Source organism: Pseudophryne corroboree, chromosome 1, assembly GCF_028390025.1.
Source record: "Pseudophryne corroboree isolate aPseCor3 chromosome 1, aPseCor3.hap2, whole genome shotgun sequence".
Classification (NCBI taxonomy): Eukaryota; Metazoa; Chordata; class Amphibia; order Anura; family Myobatrachidae; genus Pseudophryne; species Pseudophryne corroboree.
In genome coordinates, this window is record NC_086444.1 from 603282178 (window position 1) to 603296911 (window position 14734).

Below are 14734 nucleotides of genomic sequence, written 5' to 3' on the forward strand. Positions count from 1 at the left end.
ACGGGGTTTTTATGGACCGCCAATTCACCCTGAAACACTCTGTTCCCTTAGTACCCTTGGCATCGGAAATTGAGATTTGTGGGTTAAACGGGGAACCATTATCCCAGGGTAAAATTACCTCTTGCACTAGCCAGATTTCTTTGTTTATTGGAGCCACACACTCTGAAAAATTGTCCTTTTATGTGACTGTCTGTACTTTTGCCCCATTGGTGTTGGGGTTACCCTGGTTAAGGGCCCACAATCCTCAATTTGACTGGGTCTCTGGGGAGATTCTTAGTTGGGGTACTGATTGTTTCAGGAGTTACTTGAGCCTTCCAGTCAGGCTTTCACAGCTAAGTTTGCCAGGATTGCCAGGATGTTATGCAGATTTTGCGGACGTGTTCTCCAAAAGAGTTGCAGAGGTACTACCTCCCCATCGCCCCTATGACTGTGCCATTAATTTGTTGCCAAATGCTAAGCTTCCCAAGAGCAGGTTGTACTCCCTGTCACGTCCTGAGACTCAGGCTATGGCAGAGTACATTCAGGAGAACTTGGCTAAGGGATTTATCAGACCTTCACAGTCTCCAGTTGGGTCGGGGTTCTTCTTCGTGGGTAAAAAGGACGGTTCGTTGCGACCCTGCATCGACTTCAGGGAATTGAACCGTATCACGATTAAAAACTCATACCCACTGCCTCTCATTTCGGTCTTGTTTGACCAGCTTCGTACTGCCACCATTTTTTCTAAGATTGACCTACGCGGTGCTTACAATCTAATCCGAATAAGAGAGGGGGATGAATGGAAGACTGCCTTTAATACCCACTCAGGGCATTATGAATATTTGGTGATGCCTTTTGGGCTCTGTAATGCCCCGGCAGTCTTCCAGGACTTCATGAACGATGTGCTCAGGGAATATTTGGATAGATTCTTAGTTGTATACTTAGATGACATCCTAATCTTCTCCCATTCCCTGGAGGAACATCGGAAGCATGTACGCTTAGTCCTCCAGAAACTCAGAGACCACCGGCTTGGGGCGAAGCTGGAGAAGTGCGAATTTGAAGTTCAGCAAATCGCATTTCTAGGATATATTATCTCCCCAGAAGGTTTCCAAATGGAGGGTTCCAAGGTACAGGCAGTCCTGGATTGGGTGCAGCCCACTAGTTTGAAGGCGCTTCAGCGTTTTCTGGGCTTTGCGAATTTTTATAGACGATTTATCGCTGGATTTTCGTCTATAGTGGCGCCCTTGGTGGCACTCACTAAGAAAGGGGCGGATGTTGCTCACTGGTCTTGTGAGGCCAAAGCGGCTTTTGCCCGTCTCAAAAGGGCATTTGTCTCGGCCAAGGTGCTGCGACACCCAGATCCAGAGCGTCCTTTTGTGGTGGAGGTGGATGCCTCTGAGATGGGTATTGGGGCAGTGCTCTCTCAGATGGGGGTGTCTGATAATCGCCTTCATCCCTGTACTTACTTTTCCCGTAAATTTTCGCCTGCCGAGATGAATTATGACGTGGGTAACCGGGAATTGTTGGCTATTAAGGATGCACTCGAGGAGTGGAGACACTGGCTTGAGGGGGCTAAGTTTGTGGTCTCAATTCTCACCGACCATAAGAATTTGGCATATTTAGAGTCAGCGAAGCGCCTCAATGCCAGGCAGGCACGATGGGCTTTGTTTTTTGCTCGCTTTAATTTTTTGATAACATATCGCCCTGGGTCAAAAAACATCAAGGCTGATGCGCTCTCGCGGAGTTTTGCTCCAATCCAGGAAACCAGGTTCTATTGCTACTCTGTGAACCTAGCAAGTTTGCGGCTGTATTCTCAGACTTGCCTGCCAAAATCCTTTCTCACTGTGCAAGGTGTTCAGGTGTCAGTTTAGTGGCAGTAAGCTGAACCAGTGCACTGCAAGTGAGGACTAGGATTGTGGAGACTCTCCTTGTGTCTATTATTCCATCTCTGACCAAGGAGTTTACTGCCACACTCGTTGGTAACCCTTTAGGGTTTTGCTGTTGCCCTTAGCAACAGCATTTCGGGTTCTCTACGTATTAAATCACAACATCTCGCTTCTTTCCATCTGAGCATTCCTAATACTAGGGAGACACCCAGTTTCTTAGCCTTTGGGCTTCTCTGTTCACTTTGTGTTTATTTTGTTACCCTATCACCTTCTGTGTATGTAATGTCATATTCCCCAGTCTGTCTGTGAGTTCATTTGTTTTGCATCCCTCTCCGTTCAGACACCAGTATATTCCTGCTGGCACTGGTGTGCATAACACTTACCTCCTTCATTGCTTTTTGGCTGCGAGTTCCTCCCTGATGGTTCAGGTATGCTACTGTTGTTGCATTGTCCGATCGGATCTGGACTGGTTGTCCTTTGCCTGATTCAGTGCCCTGTATATGTCACGAAGTTCCAACAGGTTTATTGGTAGGCAACTTTCTTCTGTGGTCCACTGTCCCTGGAACCATAATTTTTCGGACACTGCTCACCAGCCCTGAAGACTGGCATCTGTTGTCAGGATCTCCCAATCTGATATCCAAAAGGGTCTCCTCTTGTCTAGATGGGATGTCTGTAGCCACCAGGCTAATTACTTTTTTACCTTTACTGGAAGTATTATTGTCTGTTTATCGTTTGATGTACTCCATTCCATCTGGCCAGAATCAGACGCTGCAGAGATCTTGAATGGAATTGTGCATACTCCACCATGTCGAATGTTGACACCATCAAACCTATCAATCGCATTGCTGTGTGAATTGATAATTCTTGACTGTGTAACAACTCCTGAACCATTAACTGCACCTTGGATATCTTTTTCTGAGGTAAAAATATTTTCTGCAGACTTGAATCCAATACAGCCCCCAAGTGGATCATCCGTTGTGACGGAATCAGAGATGATTTTGCCCAGTTTATGAGTCATCCGTGCTTCTGTAGACAAGTTATTGTCTGTTGGAGATGGCACAAGAGCAATTCCTGGGATTGTGCCAGCATTAAAAGATCGTCAAGGTATGGAAATATTCTTATCCCCTGCTTGCGGAGATAAGCTGCCATAACCACCATAATCTTGGTAAATACTCTGGGGGCTGTGGCTAACCCAAAGGGTAATGCCTGGAACTGAAAATGTTGCTGGAGGATAGCGAACCTGAGGTAACACTGATGAGACAATGCTATAGGAACATGCAGGTAAGCATCCTGTATATCCAGAGATACCATGTAATCCTTTGGTTCCATGGCCAAAACTATGGAGCGTAACGTCTCCATGTGGAACCGAGGTACCCAAATGTATTTGTTTAACATTTTGAGATTGAGAATTGGCCGGAATGACCCATTTGGCTTCTGAACCAAAAACAGGTTGGAGTAAAAACCCTGTCCCCGCTGTGCAGGGGGTACTGGAACAATTACTGCTGACTGAAGCAATTTCTGAACTGATTCTTGCAGGGCTCTGGCCTTCACCTCTATACGAGAAGGACTGGTGCAGAAGAACCTTCGAGGAGGCTGCTTCTTGAAAGGGAAAACATAACTCAGAGATACCGCTTCTTGCACCCAAGCATCTGTTGTCGACTGCTGCCATATGTGTGCAAACTGAAGAAGTCGGCCCCCTACCTTGAGGTCCCCCAGGCGGAGGCCCGTACCATCTGGCTGATGGCCTATTTTCTGGTTTGGAAGCTGGCCCTCTGGTGGCCCATTGCTTTTTGTTTTACCAAGCTTATTGTATTGAGGATGCTTAGAATCACTTTCACCTTTTGTTTTTCCTTGCCACCGAAAAGGCCGAAACCCCGCACCTCTAGGCCCGGGGTTATAATTGGTAGGCAACCTGACTTTCTTGGATTCTGCTTTTGATTCCAGAATATCTGTCAATTCTTTACCAAACAGAATATTCCCAACAAAAGGCAAAGATTCCAGAACCTTCTTAGATTCTGAATCAGCTTTCCATGTACGTAGCCAAATTGCTCTGCAAGCAGCTACCGTTAAGGCTGATGCTTTAGAAGCAATAGTACCCATATCTATTGCCGCTTCTTCTAAGAATACCGCAGCCTGCTTCATGCGAGCTATATGGGATTCCTGCTCCCTAGTAGGTGCTGAAAGCCCGTTTTCCAGTACTTCAGCACATTCAGCTACTGCCTTTGACATCCAATCTGAAGCCATAGCTGGCCTTATGACTGCCCCTGACAGAGAATATATGGTTTTCAAAAACCCATCCACTCTTCTGTCTGTGATATCATTTAATGATGTTGATGGTAAAGGTAATATAGATTTTCGCACTAATCGAATGCCGTGCGTATCTACCTTATTATTATTATTATTATTATTATTATTATTATCCTTTATTTATATGGGGCCACAAGGGTTCTGCAGCGCCCAATTACAGAGTACATAAATAATCAAACAGGAAAACAGCAATTTACAGTTGATGACAGTATAGGACAAGCACAGGGTAAATAAACATAGTTACATCAGAAGATGACACTGGAATAAGTATCAGGTGGCAGAAGACTGATGGATTTGGTGCAGTTGAAGATTATTAAAGTAAGAAAGGATAAGCACATGAGGTAAGAGGGCCCTGCTCGTGAGAGCTTACATTCTAAAGCCTTAGGAGGCACTTCTCTAGTTAAACAGCCCCCAGTTGGAAAACGGTAATAGGAATCCCATTTTTTTGGAATTCTTTATTTTTTGTTGGATGTAACCCAAGCCATGATTTCCGTCAGCTGATCTTTTTCTGGAAATTCTACCCTAACTGTTTTAGGATGTTTAAACACAGGTGCTTTAGTTTTTAACACCGGCTCTGACGAATTCTCTAAGGACAGAATAGCCTTCATAGCTCCAATTAATTCAGCTATATCGTCTGAGCTGATACCTTCTACCTGTTCTTCATATGCTGAAGCAGAGTACATAGAGTTATCATCATCTGATGTATCATCTTGTGTAGCCTGTGAATTTGATGATATATTTACCCTTGGTTTATCAGCTTGTTTACTTGTAGAAGCTGTAGGGGCTATACCATAAGAAGGGAGCTGCATGTATGGGTTAATAGTGTAACCTACTCCCAAGATTAAAGCTGTAGGGACAATCCATTCAGCTATACTGGACAGGCTCTGTGCAAACGTAGCCCAAGGTGGATCTACCTGCCGTTGAACAGTGATCTGCCTTGCAACCTGCTGAAATGAAAAACAATTTGTACATAACCCATCATGTGCCAGATCCTGAGAAGGTATTCCCACTTCACATGACAAACATGTTATGAGTGTTGGTGTTACTGTAAATGTAACCTTGTCACCTTTGCCGCTCTTAGACATGATAAATAATCAGTTTTCACAGTGTACTACACAATTTGTGACTGTAATCACTTTACTATATTTAAAGTGATATCAATGTGACCCCAACCCATGCACCAGCATTGAGGCTCAGAAGAAAACCACTGACAAACATATATAAAGTCAGCAATCACACTAGCAGTCAGTCACATGTTATATTATTAGTCATATGAGCAAATTATCAACTACAAACATATTTCAAAGTATGTAGGAGTACATATTACTGAACTCTGTTCTATACAGTTGTTTAACGTATTCAGACGCATTTCGAAGAAAACCACAGTAATGTACACAGACTCATATGCAATAGGCACTAAAGTTAACTATTCATACTAACAAAAGTAGAGAAATTTTGTGCTGTATAACCCGTACTCAGTAGAGTGGGATACAGGGAGACTCACCCCACTTCCAAGATCGATCAATACCTTAGCGAACGCTGAGTGGATCCAGACGCTACTAGTGTACACTGTCGCTTCGGGAACATTTAGTGAACACAGACGCACTGTGCATTCAGACGCACCGGCATCCGGATGCCTGTACTGCGACCCGACCTCCTTGCAGTAGCTTTAGTGTATACAGACACAGCTGCCTATGCTGCGGCCGAGACCCCTCATGGTAGCGTCTGAGATGGAAGTGAGGTATTCAGTTCATGGTGGGAGACTGGCGGAAACTGGTCATGAACTGGGGGGAGGGGCGACCAGGAGAGCGTCTGACTCCCCACCGCTGACATCAACCTTAGGGATTGCAGCCTCATACTAAACCTGGTGCCTTGTGATCCCTAAGGCCAAGTGCTGGAGCACCCATGGTGGTGGCGCGCCAGCTACTGTTTGGTAGTCTCCACCCAAAACAGTGCGGCTGTGTCCGTATTCCCCTACTAAGTGGAACCGATGCCTTATCTTCTCCCTGTGCTCCGGCCACAGCCTGGTAACGTCTGCTGGACCTGCTAGTTACATCCGACACAGACACCCGTCGAGACAGCACTTGTACCGTGGGTAAGCGTTGTTGCAACCCGGCAGAGAGTTGTTGGAGCAACTCTTTCCAATATGCGTATAAGACGCTGTTAGGAAAGATCACTCAGAAATGTTAGTAAGACTATAAAAATAAAATAAGAAAGCTTAGGGCTGCCAAGAATCTGCAGCCCTATGACCATGGTCCAGCTCCTGCCGCACCAAACAAAAAACTGATTTGACTGAGCCAGTGGGCGGGGATATATGGACGAGTCCGTTGCATCCTGGGAGGACTGAAAGCTTGTGATCGTTTGGTGCCAATCCACTGTCGCTCCATCATATCCCATTGTTATCCTGTGGATAACCTGTGGACCCTGCCGGAAAAACACGCTGTGGTGTTGTCGGTGGTCTTCATTTCGGGAGTAGACAACTGGGAAGCAGACTTCCTTAGCAGACATGACCTGCACCCGGGGGAGTGGGGCCTCCACCCGGAGGTGTTCTGGTGGTTGACACGTCGGTGGGAATATTCACAGATCGACATGATGGCCACTCGACTCAACAAGAAGCTCAAGCGGTATTGTTCCAGGTCGAGAGACCCACAAGCAATAGCGGTAGACGCCCTGACAACTCCATGGGTCTACCAAATGGTGTACGTGTTTCCTCCACTTCCTCTGGTCCCAAGAATTCTAAAAAGAATAAAAGGGAAAAGAATCAAGCAATCCTCATTGCTCCAGACTGGCCTCAAAGGGCCTGGTATGCGGATCTTCTCGAGATGCTGATAGAGGATCTTCTGCAACAGGGCCCGTTCGCGAGGATTTCCTCCAACAAGGCCCGTTCGTCTATCAAGACTTACCGCGGCTACGTTTAACGACATGGAAGTTGAACGGCTGTTTCTAGCCAGGGGAGGGATTCCTAACAAGGTCATCCCAACTATGATCCAAGCCAGGCTGAGGTAACGTCTAAACATTGCCACCGTATAACGAAGAAGTATGTCTCTTGGTGTAAGATCAGACAATATTCCGAGGTGGAATTTCATCTGGGACATTTTCCTGCTTTTTCTGCAGTCAGGAGCGGATGTGGGCCTACGCCTAGGCTCTATTAAAGTCCAGATTTTGGCTTTGTCTATTTTCTTTCAGAAACAATTGGCTTCTCTCCCTGAGGTCAAAACGTTCTTGAAAGGTGTTCTGCACATCCAGCTTCCCTTTGTGCCTCCCACGGCACCTTGGGATCTCAATTTGGTGCTGCAGTTCCTCCAATCGGACTGGTTTGAACCATTACAGGAAGACCGTCACACTGCTGGCCTTGGCCTCAGCAAGACGTATGCTAGGGGCGTTGTCTCACAAGAGTCCCTACTTAATTTTCCATGAGGACAGAGATGAACTCAGAACTCATCAGCAATTTCTTCCTAAGGTGCTGTCCGCTTTTCACATCAACCAACCTATTGTGGTTCCGGCTGTGACAGACACCTCTGCTACTTCAAAGTCTTTGGATGTTGTGAGGGCTTTGAAGGTGTATGTAAAGAGAACAGCTCGTCACAGAAAATCTGACTCGCTGTTCGTCCTCTATGCTCCCAATAAAGGGGGTCATTCCGAGTTGATCGTAGCTGTGCTAAATTTAGCACAGCTACGATCATTCACACTGACATGCGGGGGGACGCCCAGCCAAGGACTAGTCCACCCCGCATGTCAGTGCCGCTCCCCCCCGCGCAGAAGTGCAAAGGCATCGCAGAGCGGTGATGCCTTTGCACGTCAAGAGTAGCTCCCGACCAGTGCAGCTTTAGCGTGCTGGCCGGGAGCTACTCATCGCTCCCCGGCCCGCAGCGGCTGCGTGTGATGTCACGCAGCCGCCGCGACCCGCCCACCAATGGTCCGGCCACGCCTGCGTTGGCCAGACCGCACCCCCTATACGGCAGCTTAACGCCGCCGTCCAGCCCCCTCCCGCCCAGCGACTGCCTCTGCCTCAGAGGTGATCGCTAGGCAACGATGGCTGGCATGCGCCAGTGCACTGCGGCACCGGCGCATGCACAGTTCCGACCTGATCGCTGCGAAAAAATGTATGTCCGTCTCCTCGGGCAGTTTCCTAGACTGAGTCTGGTAGGAGGGGCATAGAGGGAGGAGCCAGTGCACACTATCAAAAGTGCCTTAAAGTGCCCAAAGCTCCTAGTGGACCCGTCTATACCCCATGGTACTAAATGCATTCCCAGTATCCTCTACGGACAACGTGAAAAGGATTTACCGGTAGGTAATTAAAATCCTATTTTTTCCTTCCTCTAGGTCTTCTCTGGGGTTTCCAAGTCCAGCCCCTGCTACTTTCCGTTGTTTACATTTTGCGGACTTCCCGTGGCTCCATCCCGTTTTTGATGCAGTACATGACTCTTTTTCCTTGTACAGGTCACCCGTGGTCCCATACCGTGCCTGGCATCATGCCCACAAGGCAGTCTGAAGGATGTAGGTTTATTTGCAGTGACATGGCTCCTGGACATGATGCCTGGCACAAACAGAGAGTGATACCTCGCAACCCATTTACCCAAAACCAACCCATTTACTAAAGTCGCACTGAGTACTTTGATATATGTATGGATTTTGATGTAATACTTGAAACTAAAAGAGAAAACACCTGTGTGTGCTCACAACCACAGACATACACAAGTGTACAATAAAGTGCAATGGAATATACTGGTACTATAAATGTAAATAAATATTAATACATATAAAATGTGCATGTGATGTGTTTATTCCTCCTGTTTGCTGATTTGTATAATTTTCTCTGAATTTGTTGATGTGTATGTTTGTTTTTGCCTGTGGTGTGCATGTAACTCAGTTGAATGTATTTGAAAAGGGAAATTGTGGTTGTGACTGACCCAGTTTGTTTGATATTATAGCCTTGCATGGCCTCACATGTCACCATGGCCCTCATTCCGAGTTGATCGCTCGCTAGCTATTTTTTGCAGAGCAGCGATCAGATAGTCGCCGCCTATGGGGGAGTGTATTTTCGCTTTGCAAGTGAGCAAACGCTTGTGCAGGAGAGCGGGACGAAAAAGTTTTTTGCAGTTTCTGAGTAGCTCTGGACTTACTCAGCCCTTGCGATCACTTCAGCCTGTCCGGTCCCGGAATAGACGTCAGACACCCGCCCTGCAAATGCCTGGACACGCCTGCGTTTTCCCTACCACTCCCAGAAACGGTCAGTTGACGCCCATAAACGCCTTCTTTCTGTCATTCTCCTTGCGATCGGTTGTGCGAATGGATTCGTCGCTAGAAGCATTGGGGGTCATACCGAGTTGATCGTAGCTGTGCCAAATTTAGCACAGCTACGATCATCTTCCCTGACATGCGAGGGGACGCCCAGCACATGGCTAGTCCGCTCCGCATGTCAGTGCCGCCCCCCCCCCCCCCCTTCCCCCGCACAAATACAAAAGCATTGCACAGCGGCGATGCTTTTGTATTTCTGGAGTAACTCCCGGCCAGCGCAGCTCCTGCGCCTGGCCGGGAGTTGTTCTTCGCTGCCGCTGGTCGCAGCGGCTGCGTGAGACATCACGCAGCCGCCACAGCCCGCCCCTCCAATGGTCCGGCCACACCTGCGTTGGCCGGACCGCGCCCCCTAAACTGCGGCTTAACGCTGCCATTCAGCCCCCTCCCGCCCAGCAACCGCCTCTGTCTCAGAGGCGATCGCTAGGCAATGACGACTGCCATGCGCCGGCGCCACTGCGCCGCCGGCACATACACAGTTCCGACCCGATCACTGCGCTGCAACAAACTGCAGCTAGCGATCAGGTCGGAAGGACCCAAACTGCACAGCAACAATGCTGTTTGTACCCGTACGACGCACGTGCGCATTGCGGTGCATACGCATGCGCAGTAGTAACCTGATTGCTGCGCTGCAAAAAACGGCAGCGAGCGATCAACTTGGAATGAGGCCCATATCGGTTTGTATTGAATTTATTTTAAACTATATGATGCTAAATTTCTTGCTCTTTCTCGTTTGTTTTGCTATATGAAGTAAGCCTTACCCGTGACACACACAAACCTCATTCCAGTAAGCTCAACAGTGTACTTTTGACAGTGACAGTCTTCCCAAAATTGTGACTTCTGGGAGGTATGGTGCAAGTTTTCCAGAACAGAAACAAACTTCATTAATCACACTCACATTCAGATAACAGTACTAAATGGGGCAGATTCAAGTACCCGATTTTTTTATATTTTATTTATCAGGATCCCAGAATTTGTAAAAAAAAATAAAATAAAAAATAGGTCCATTCCTCATCACCTTGGTTGTCTATTTCTCCCCAGCTGTGGAAATCTGACTCAGCAACTGAAGGCTTCTTTTAGAGCCACTGTGTCAGATCTCGCCTGCTACAAACAATGGGGGTCATTCCGAGTTGTTCGCTCGTTGCCGATTTTCGCAACGGAGCGATTAAGGCAAAAATGCGCATTTGCATGGTTCGCAGTGCGCATGCAGTAAGTATTTTAGCACAAAACTTAGTAAATTTACTCAAGTCCGAACGAAAAAATTTCATCGTTGAAGTGATTGACAGGAAGTGGGTGTTTCTGGGCGGAAACTGCCCGTTTTCTGGGAGTGTGCGGAAAAACGCAGGCGTGTCAGGGAAAAACGCAGGCGTGTCAGGGAAAAACGCAGGAGTGTCTGGAGAAACGGGGGAGTGGCTGGCCGAACGCTGGGCGTGTGTGTGATGTCAAACCAGGAACGAAACGGCCTGAGCTGATCGCAATCTGTGAGTAGGTCTGGAGCTACTCAGAAACTGCTAAGAATCTTTCGTTCGCTATTCTGCAGCCCTGCAAGCGGGCGGGTACGGCGTACCCTTAAGAATTTTGCCGCGGGTACTCCGTACCCACTCCGCCGCGCCGCGCCGCTCACTGGACTGTATTGCGCTCCCCAGGTCCCGCTGCAGCCGCTGGGCGCCTCCGTATCAGCGCCTCCCCTTCTCAGCCTGCTGGGAGCGTGATCATGACGTCATCACGCTCCCGCGGCTGAGGGCTGGCTGGGCGCGGCGGGTCTGAGGAGGCCGAGGCTTGAGTAGCGGCAGTAGCTCTGGCGGCGAGTAGCAGAGACATAAGGCCGGGGGGCCGTTACCGTTAGGCGCAGTCAGCGCAGTTTGTTGTGGAGGCGAGCTGGAGCACTAGCAGCTTAACTGCCTGAGTGAGGTACACTCAGTGTAACTTTATATAGAGTGTATATGTGTGGATATATAAATATATATGTGTGTGTGTGTGTGTATATATATATATATGTATGTATATATATATATATATATATATATATATACACATACACACACACACATATATATATATATATATATATATATATATATATATATAGGAATAATGAAGGAAAGCGCCTGGGTAAAACTAATAGAACACGAAGGTAGGAAGGATTTTCTTTTTAGAAACCTTTTATACAACACACCTCATCAATGGAATGAGTGGCAGCTATAGTACAGTGTGTGGATAAAGATAAAAAATGAAGTATATAAAAGCGCCTAATAGTGTTGGTGAAAAAGTATGTGCAGTCAGGTGTAATAAGTTATAACAATAAGTAACAACTTAGCTTCGAATAATTTCAGGCTGATGACTCTTAGAGGCAGGACATGTGGAGAAAAAATAAAAGCAACATAGTGTGTACTGTTTTTTAAAAATAAACCAATAATTTTTACAGCAGCTCAAGTATTAGGAATTTTTGCTCATTCCAATAATTTTCAAGAGAGCAAGTTATAAAACAAGCAACAACAATTTTAATAAACAAAATCCTGCCACAGATGCAGGTACCAACATACAAAAGTCTATATAAAAACAATTCATAAATCCGTAATTGCAGGTAGCGCACGTACAAGAACGAGAAATAAAAGCGGCTTATCTGTCCACATGAAGAGAGTCCAGAGAGTAGGCAGCAACTCTTTGTTTTACAAATGCAAGTAGCAGACGTACATGGATATAATTAAAATAGGCAATTCATCTGTGCATAAGTATAGGTAGCACACGTACAGGATTGAAAAATCAAAACAGCTTATCTGTCCATATGTGGGGAGACCAAGGGGAAAGTAGCAGGTCCCTGTCCCAACGCGTTTCGTCCTATTGTTTGGACTTCATCAAGGGGATAATGGTAGTGGGGACAAACAGGAAATTTATAGTACTGGTGAGTGGTCACATGTCAAACATGTGGGTGTGACATCACTTCCTGTCAGGAAAGCAGGAAATTAAATTAAATTAAAGGATATGCATAACTGTTAATGCTGGCATGGTATTGTAATAAAAAGGTAGCAGGAGCAGATAAAGATTCTATGATTAACACAGAAAAACGAGAAAGATAAGTAGATAGTGTAAGAAACGCCGGTGGAATGCAAAAATGCGTCACTTCCGCTTCCGGTAATCGTGGAACGCATAGTTACGTCACTAATGCCTTGTACATGGAACGGACTTAAATAATGTCTAAAAAGCTTATGTATGCTGATTATGTATAAAAAGTAGGACAATATAATGGGGAATATAGCGGGCGGGAAAATAAGAAAGCTGATAAAAGACGGCGGTGGAACGCAAAATCGCGTCACTTCCGCTTCCGGTAACCGTGGAATGCATGGTTACCTGACTATTACCGTGTGCATGAAGCGGACTATGTTATTAGCTGAAATACTAATGTATGCTAAACTGTGTATCGACTCTGGCGTGGGACGATACACAGAGGTCATCCGGGGAGGTTCAGCGGGCGGGTGGTGAAAGGGACAGTGGTGAGACGCAAACGTCATATCCGCCTCAATAGAGACGCACAAAACATCATTTCCGTCTCAATCGCAGCAACAAAGTGAATAAAAATAAAAGACAAGACATTCTAAAGTCATTGATATACCGCTAGGTCACACGTAAAAACTATTCTTATTGAGACAATACATTTATAAATTTATATAGTATGTAGCGGTGACGTCACATCCGGTTATCCAAAATGTCTGGTGGAACGCAAATAAACGGAAGCTCAGTCACTTATGCTTTTCCTTGAATCCAGTCAGTGCATCAATCAATGATTGGAACGGGGTCATTCCGGTAGTTGACACGCAAAAACGTTATTATTAATCCAATTCTCCTTATGGTGCATAATATTGGACAAGATTCTGGAACATATAGTCATTGTAAAATACAGTAAAAATATAATAAAATTATGTACAAAACATAATTTGTAGTGATTATCATTGGTGAGGTGAATACCAAATTAAGTATGAGTTATTAAGGCATGCTGACTTGTGACCATTAAATAATACATAAGTGTAATGACCAGATAGCGTAGGTGCAGTGAGAATAAAGTGAATATTATAGGAATAATAATGTGTCTCTGTGCAATTATAAAGGAGAGACTTATAAAAAAAGGTGCGATTTCAAATCCTTCATTGAATCCTAAGGGTGCCATTGTTTTTAATTCAAAGATCCAAAACATTTCTCTCTTTGAAAGTTTATTCAAGATGTCTCCGCCTCGTTCTCCGGGGTTCACAATTTCTATTCCTTTGAAAGTAAGGTCCTCCGGGTTGGATTTATGATTTTCTTGAAAATGTCTATAGATTGCATGTGTCTGAATTTTAATTTTTAATATTTCTTACATGCTCTTGGATACATAATTTGAGGCATCTCTTTGTTTTCCCGATATATTTGAGACCACAAGTGCATTCTAGAAGGTATATAACCATGGTGGAATTACAATTGATAAAATGTTTGATGGTGTATTCACGAGAATTGTCATTACTGAAAAAAGTCTTACGATTCCTGTGTACAAATTTGCAACAAATGCAGCCTCCACATTTACATAGTAACATAGTAACATAGTATCTGAGGTTGAAAAAAGACAATTGTCCATCGAGTTCAACCTATTTGTGGTCTCCTATGCATGATGATTTGACTAAAATTTCTGACTGATGCTGCTGTCAGCCGTTGCATTTTATCCCTATTTATAGTAACTGTAATGCATGACTATGCACCATACCCCTGGATATCCTTATCCATTAGGAATTTATCTAACCCATTCTTAAAGGTGTTGACAGATTCCGCCATTACAACTCCCTCGGGCAGGGAATTCCAAACACGTATTGTCCTTACCGTGAAAAAGCCTTTACGCCGTATTGTGCGGAATCTCCTCTCCTCTAACCTGAGCGAGTGTCCACGAGTCCTCTGTGTTGATCTAACCAAAAACAGGTCCCGCGCAAGCTCTGTGTATTGTCCCCTTATATATTTGTAGATGTTGATCATATCCCCTCTTAGTCTCCGCTTTTCCAATGTAAACATGCCTAGTCTTTCAAGCCTTTCCTTGTATTCCATCGTCTCCATGCCCTTAATTAGTTTGGTCGCCCTCCTCTGTACCTTTTCAAGCTCCAGGATATCCTTTTTGTAGTACGGTGCCCAGAATTGTACACAGTATTCAAGGTGTGGCCTCACTAGTGATTTATATAACGGGAATATAATACTCTTGTCCCTAGCATCAATACCCCGTTTTATGCATGCTAATATCTTATTAGCCTTCTTTGCTG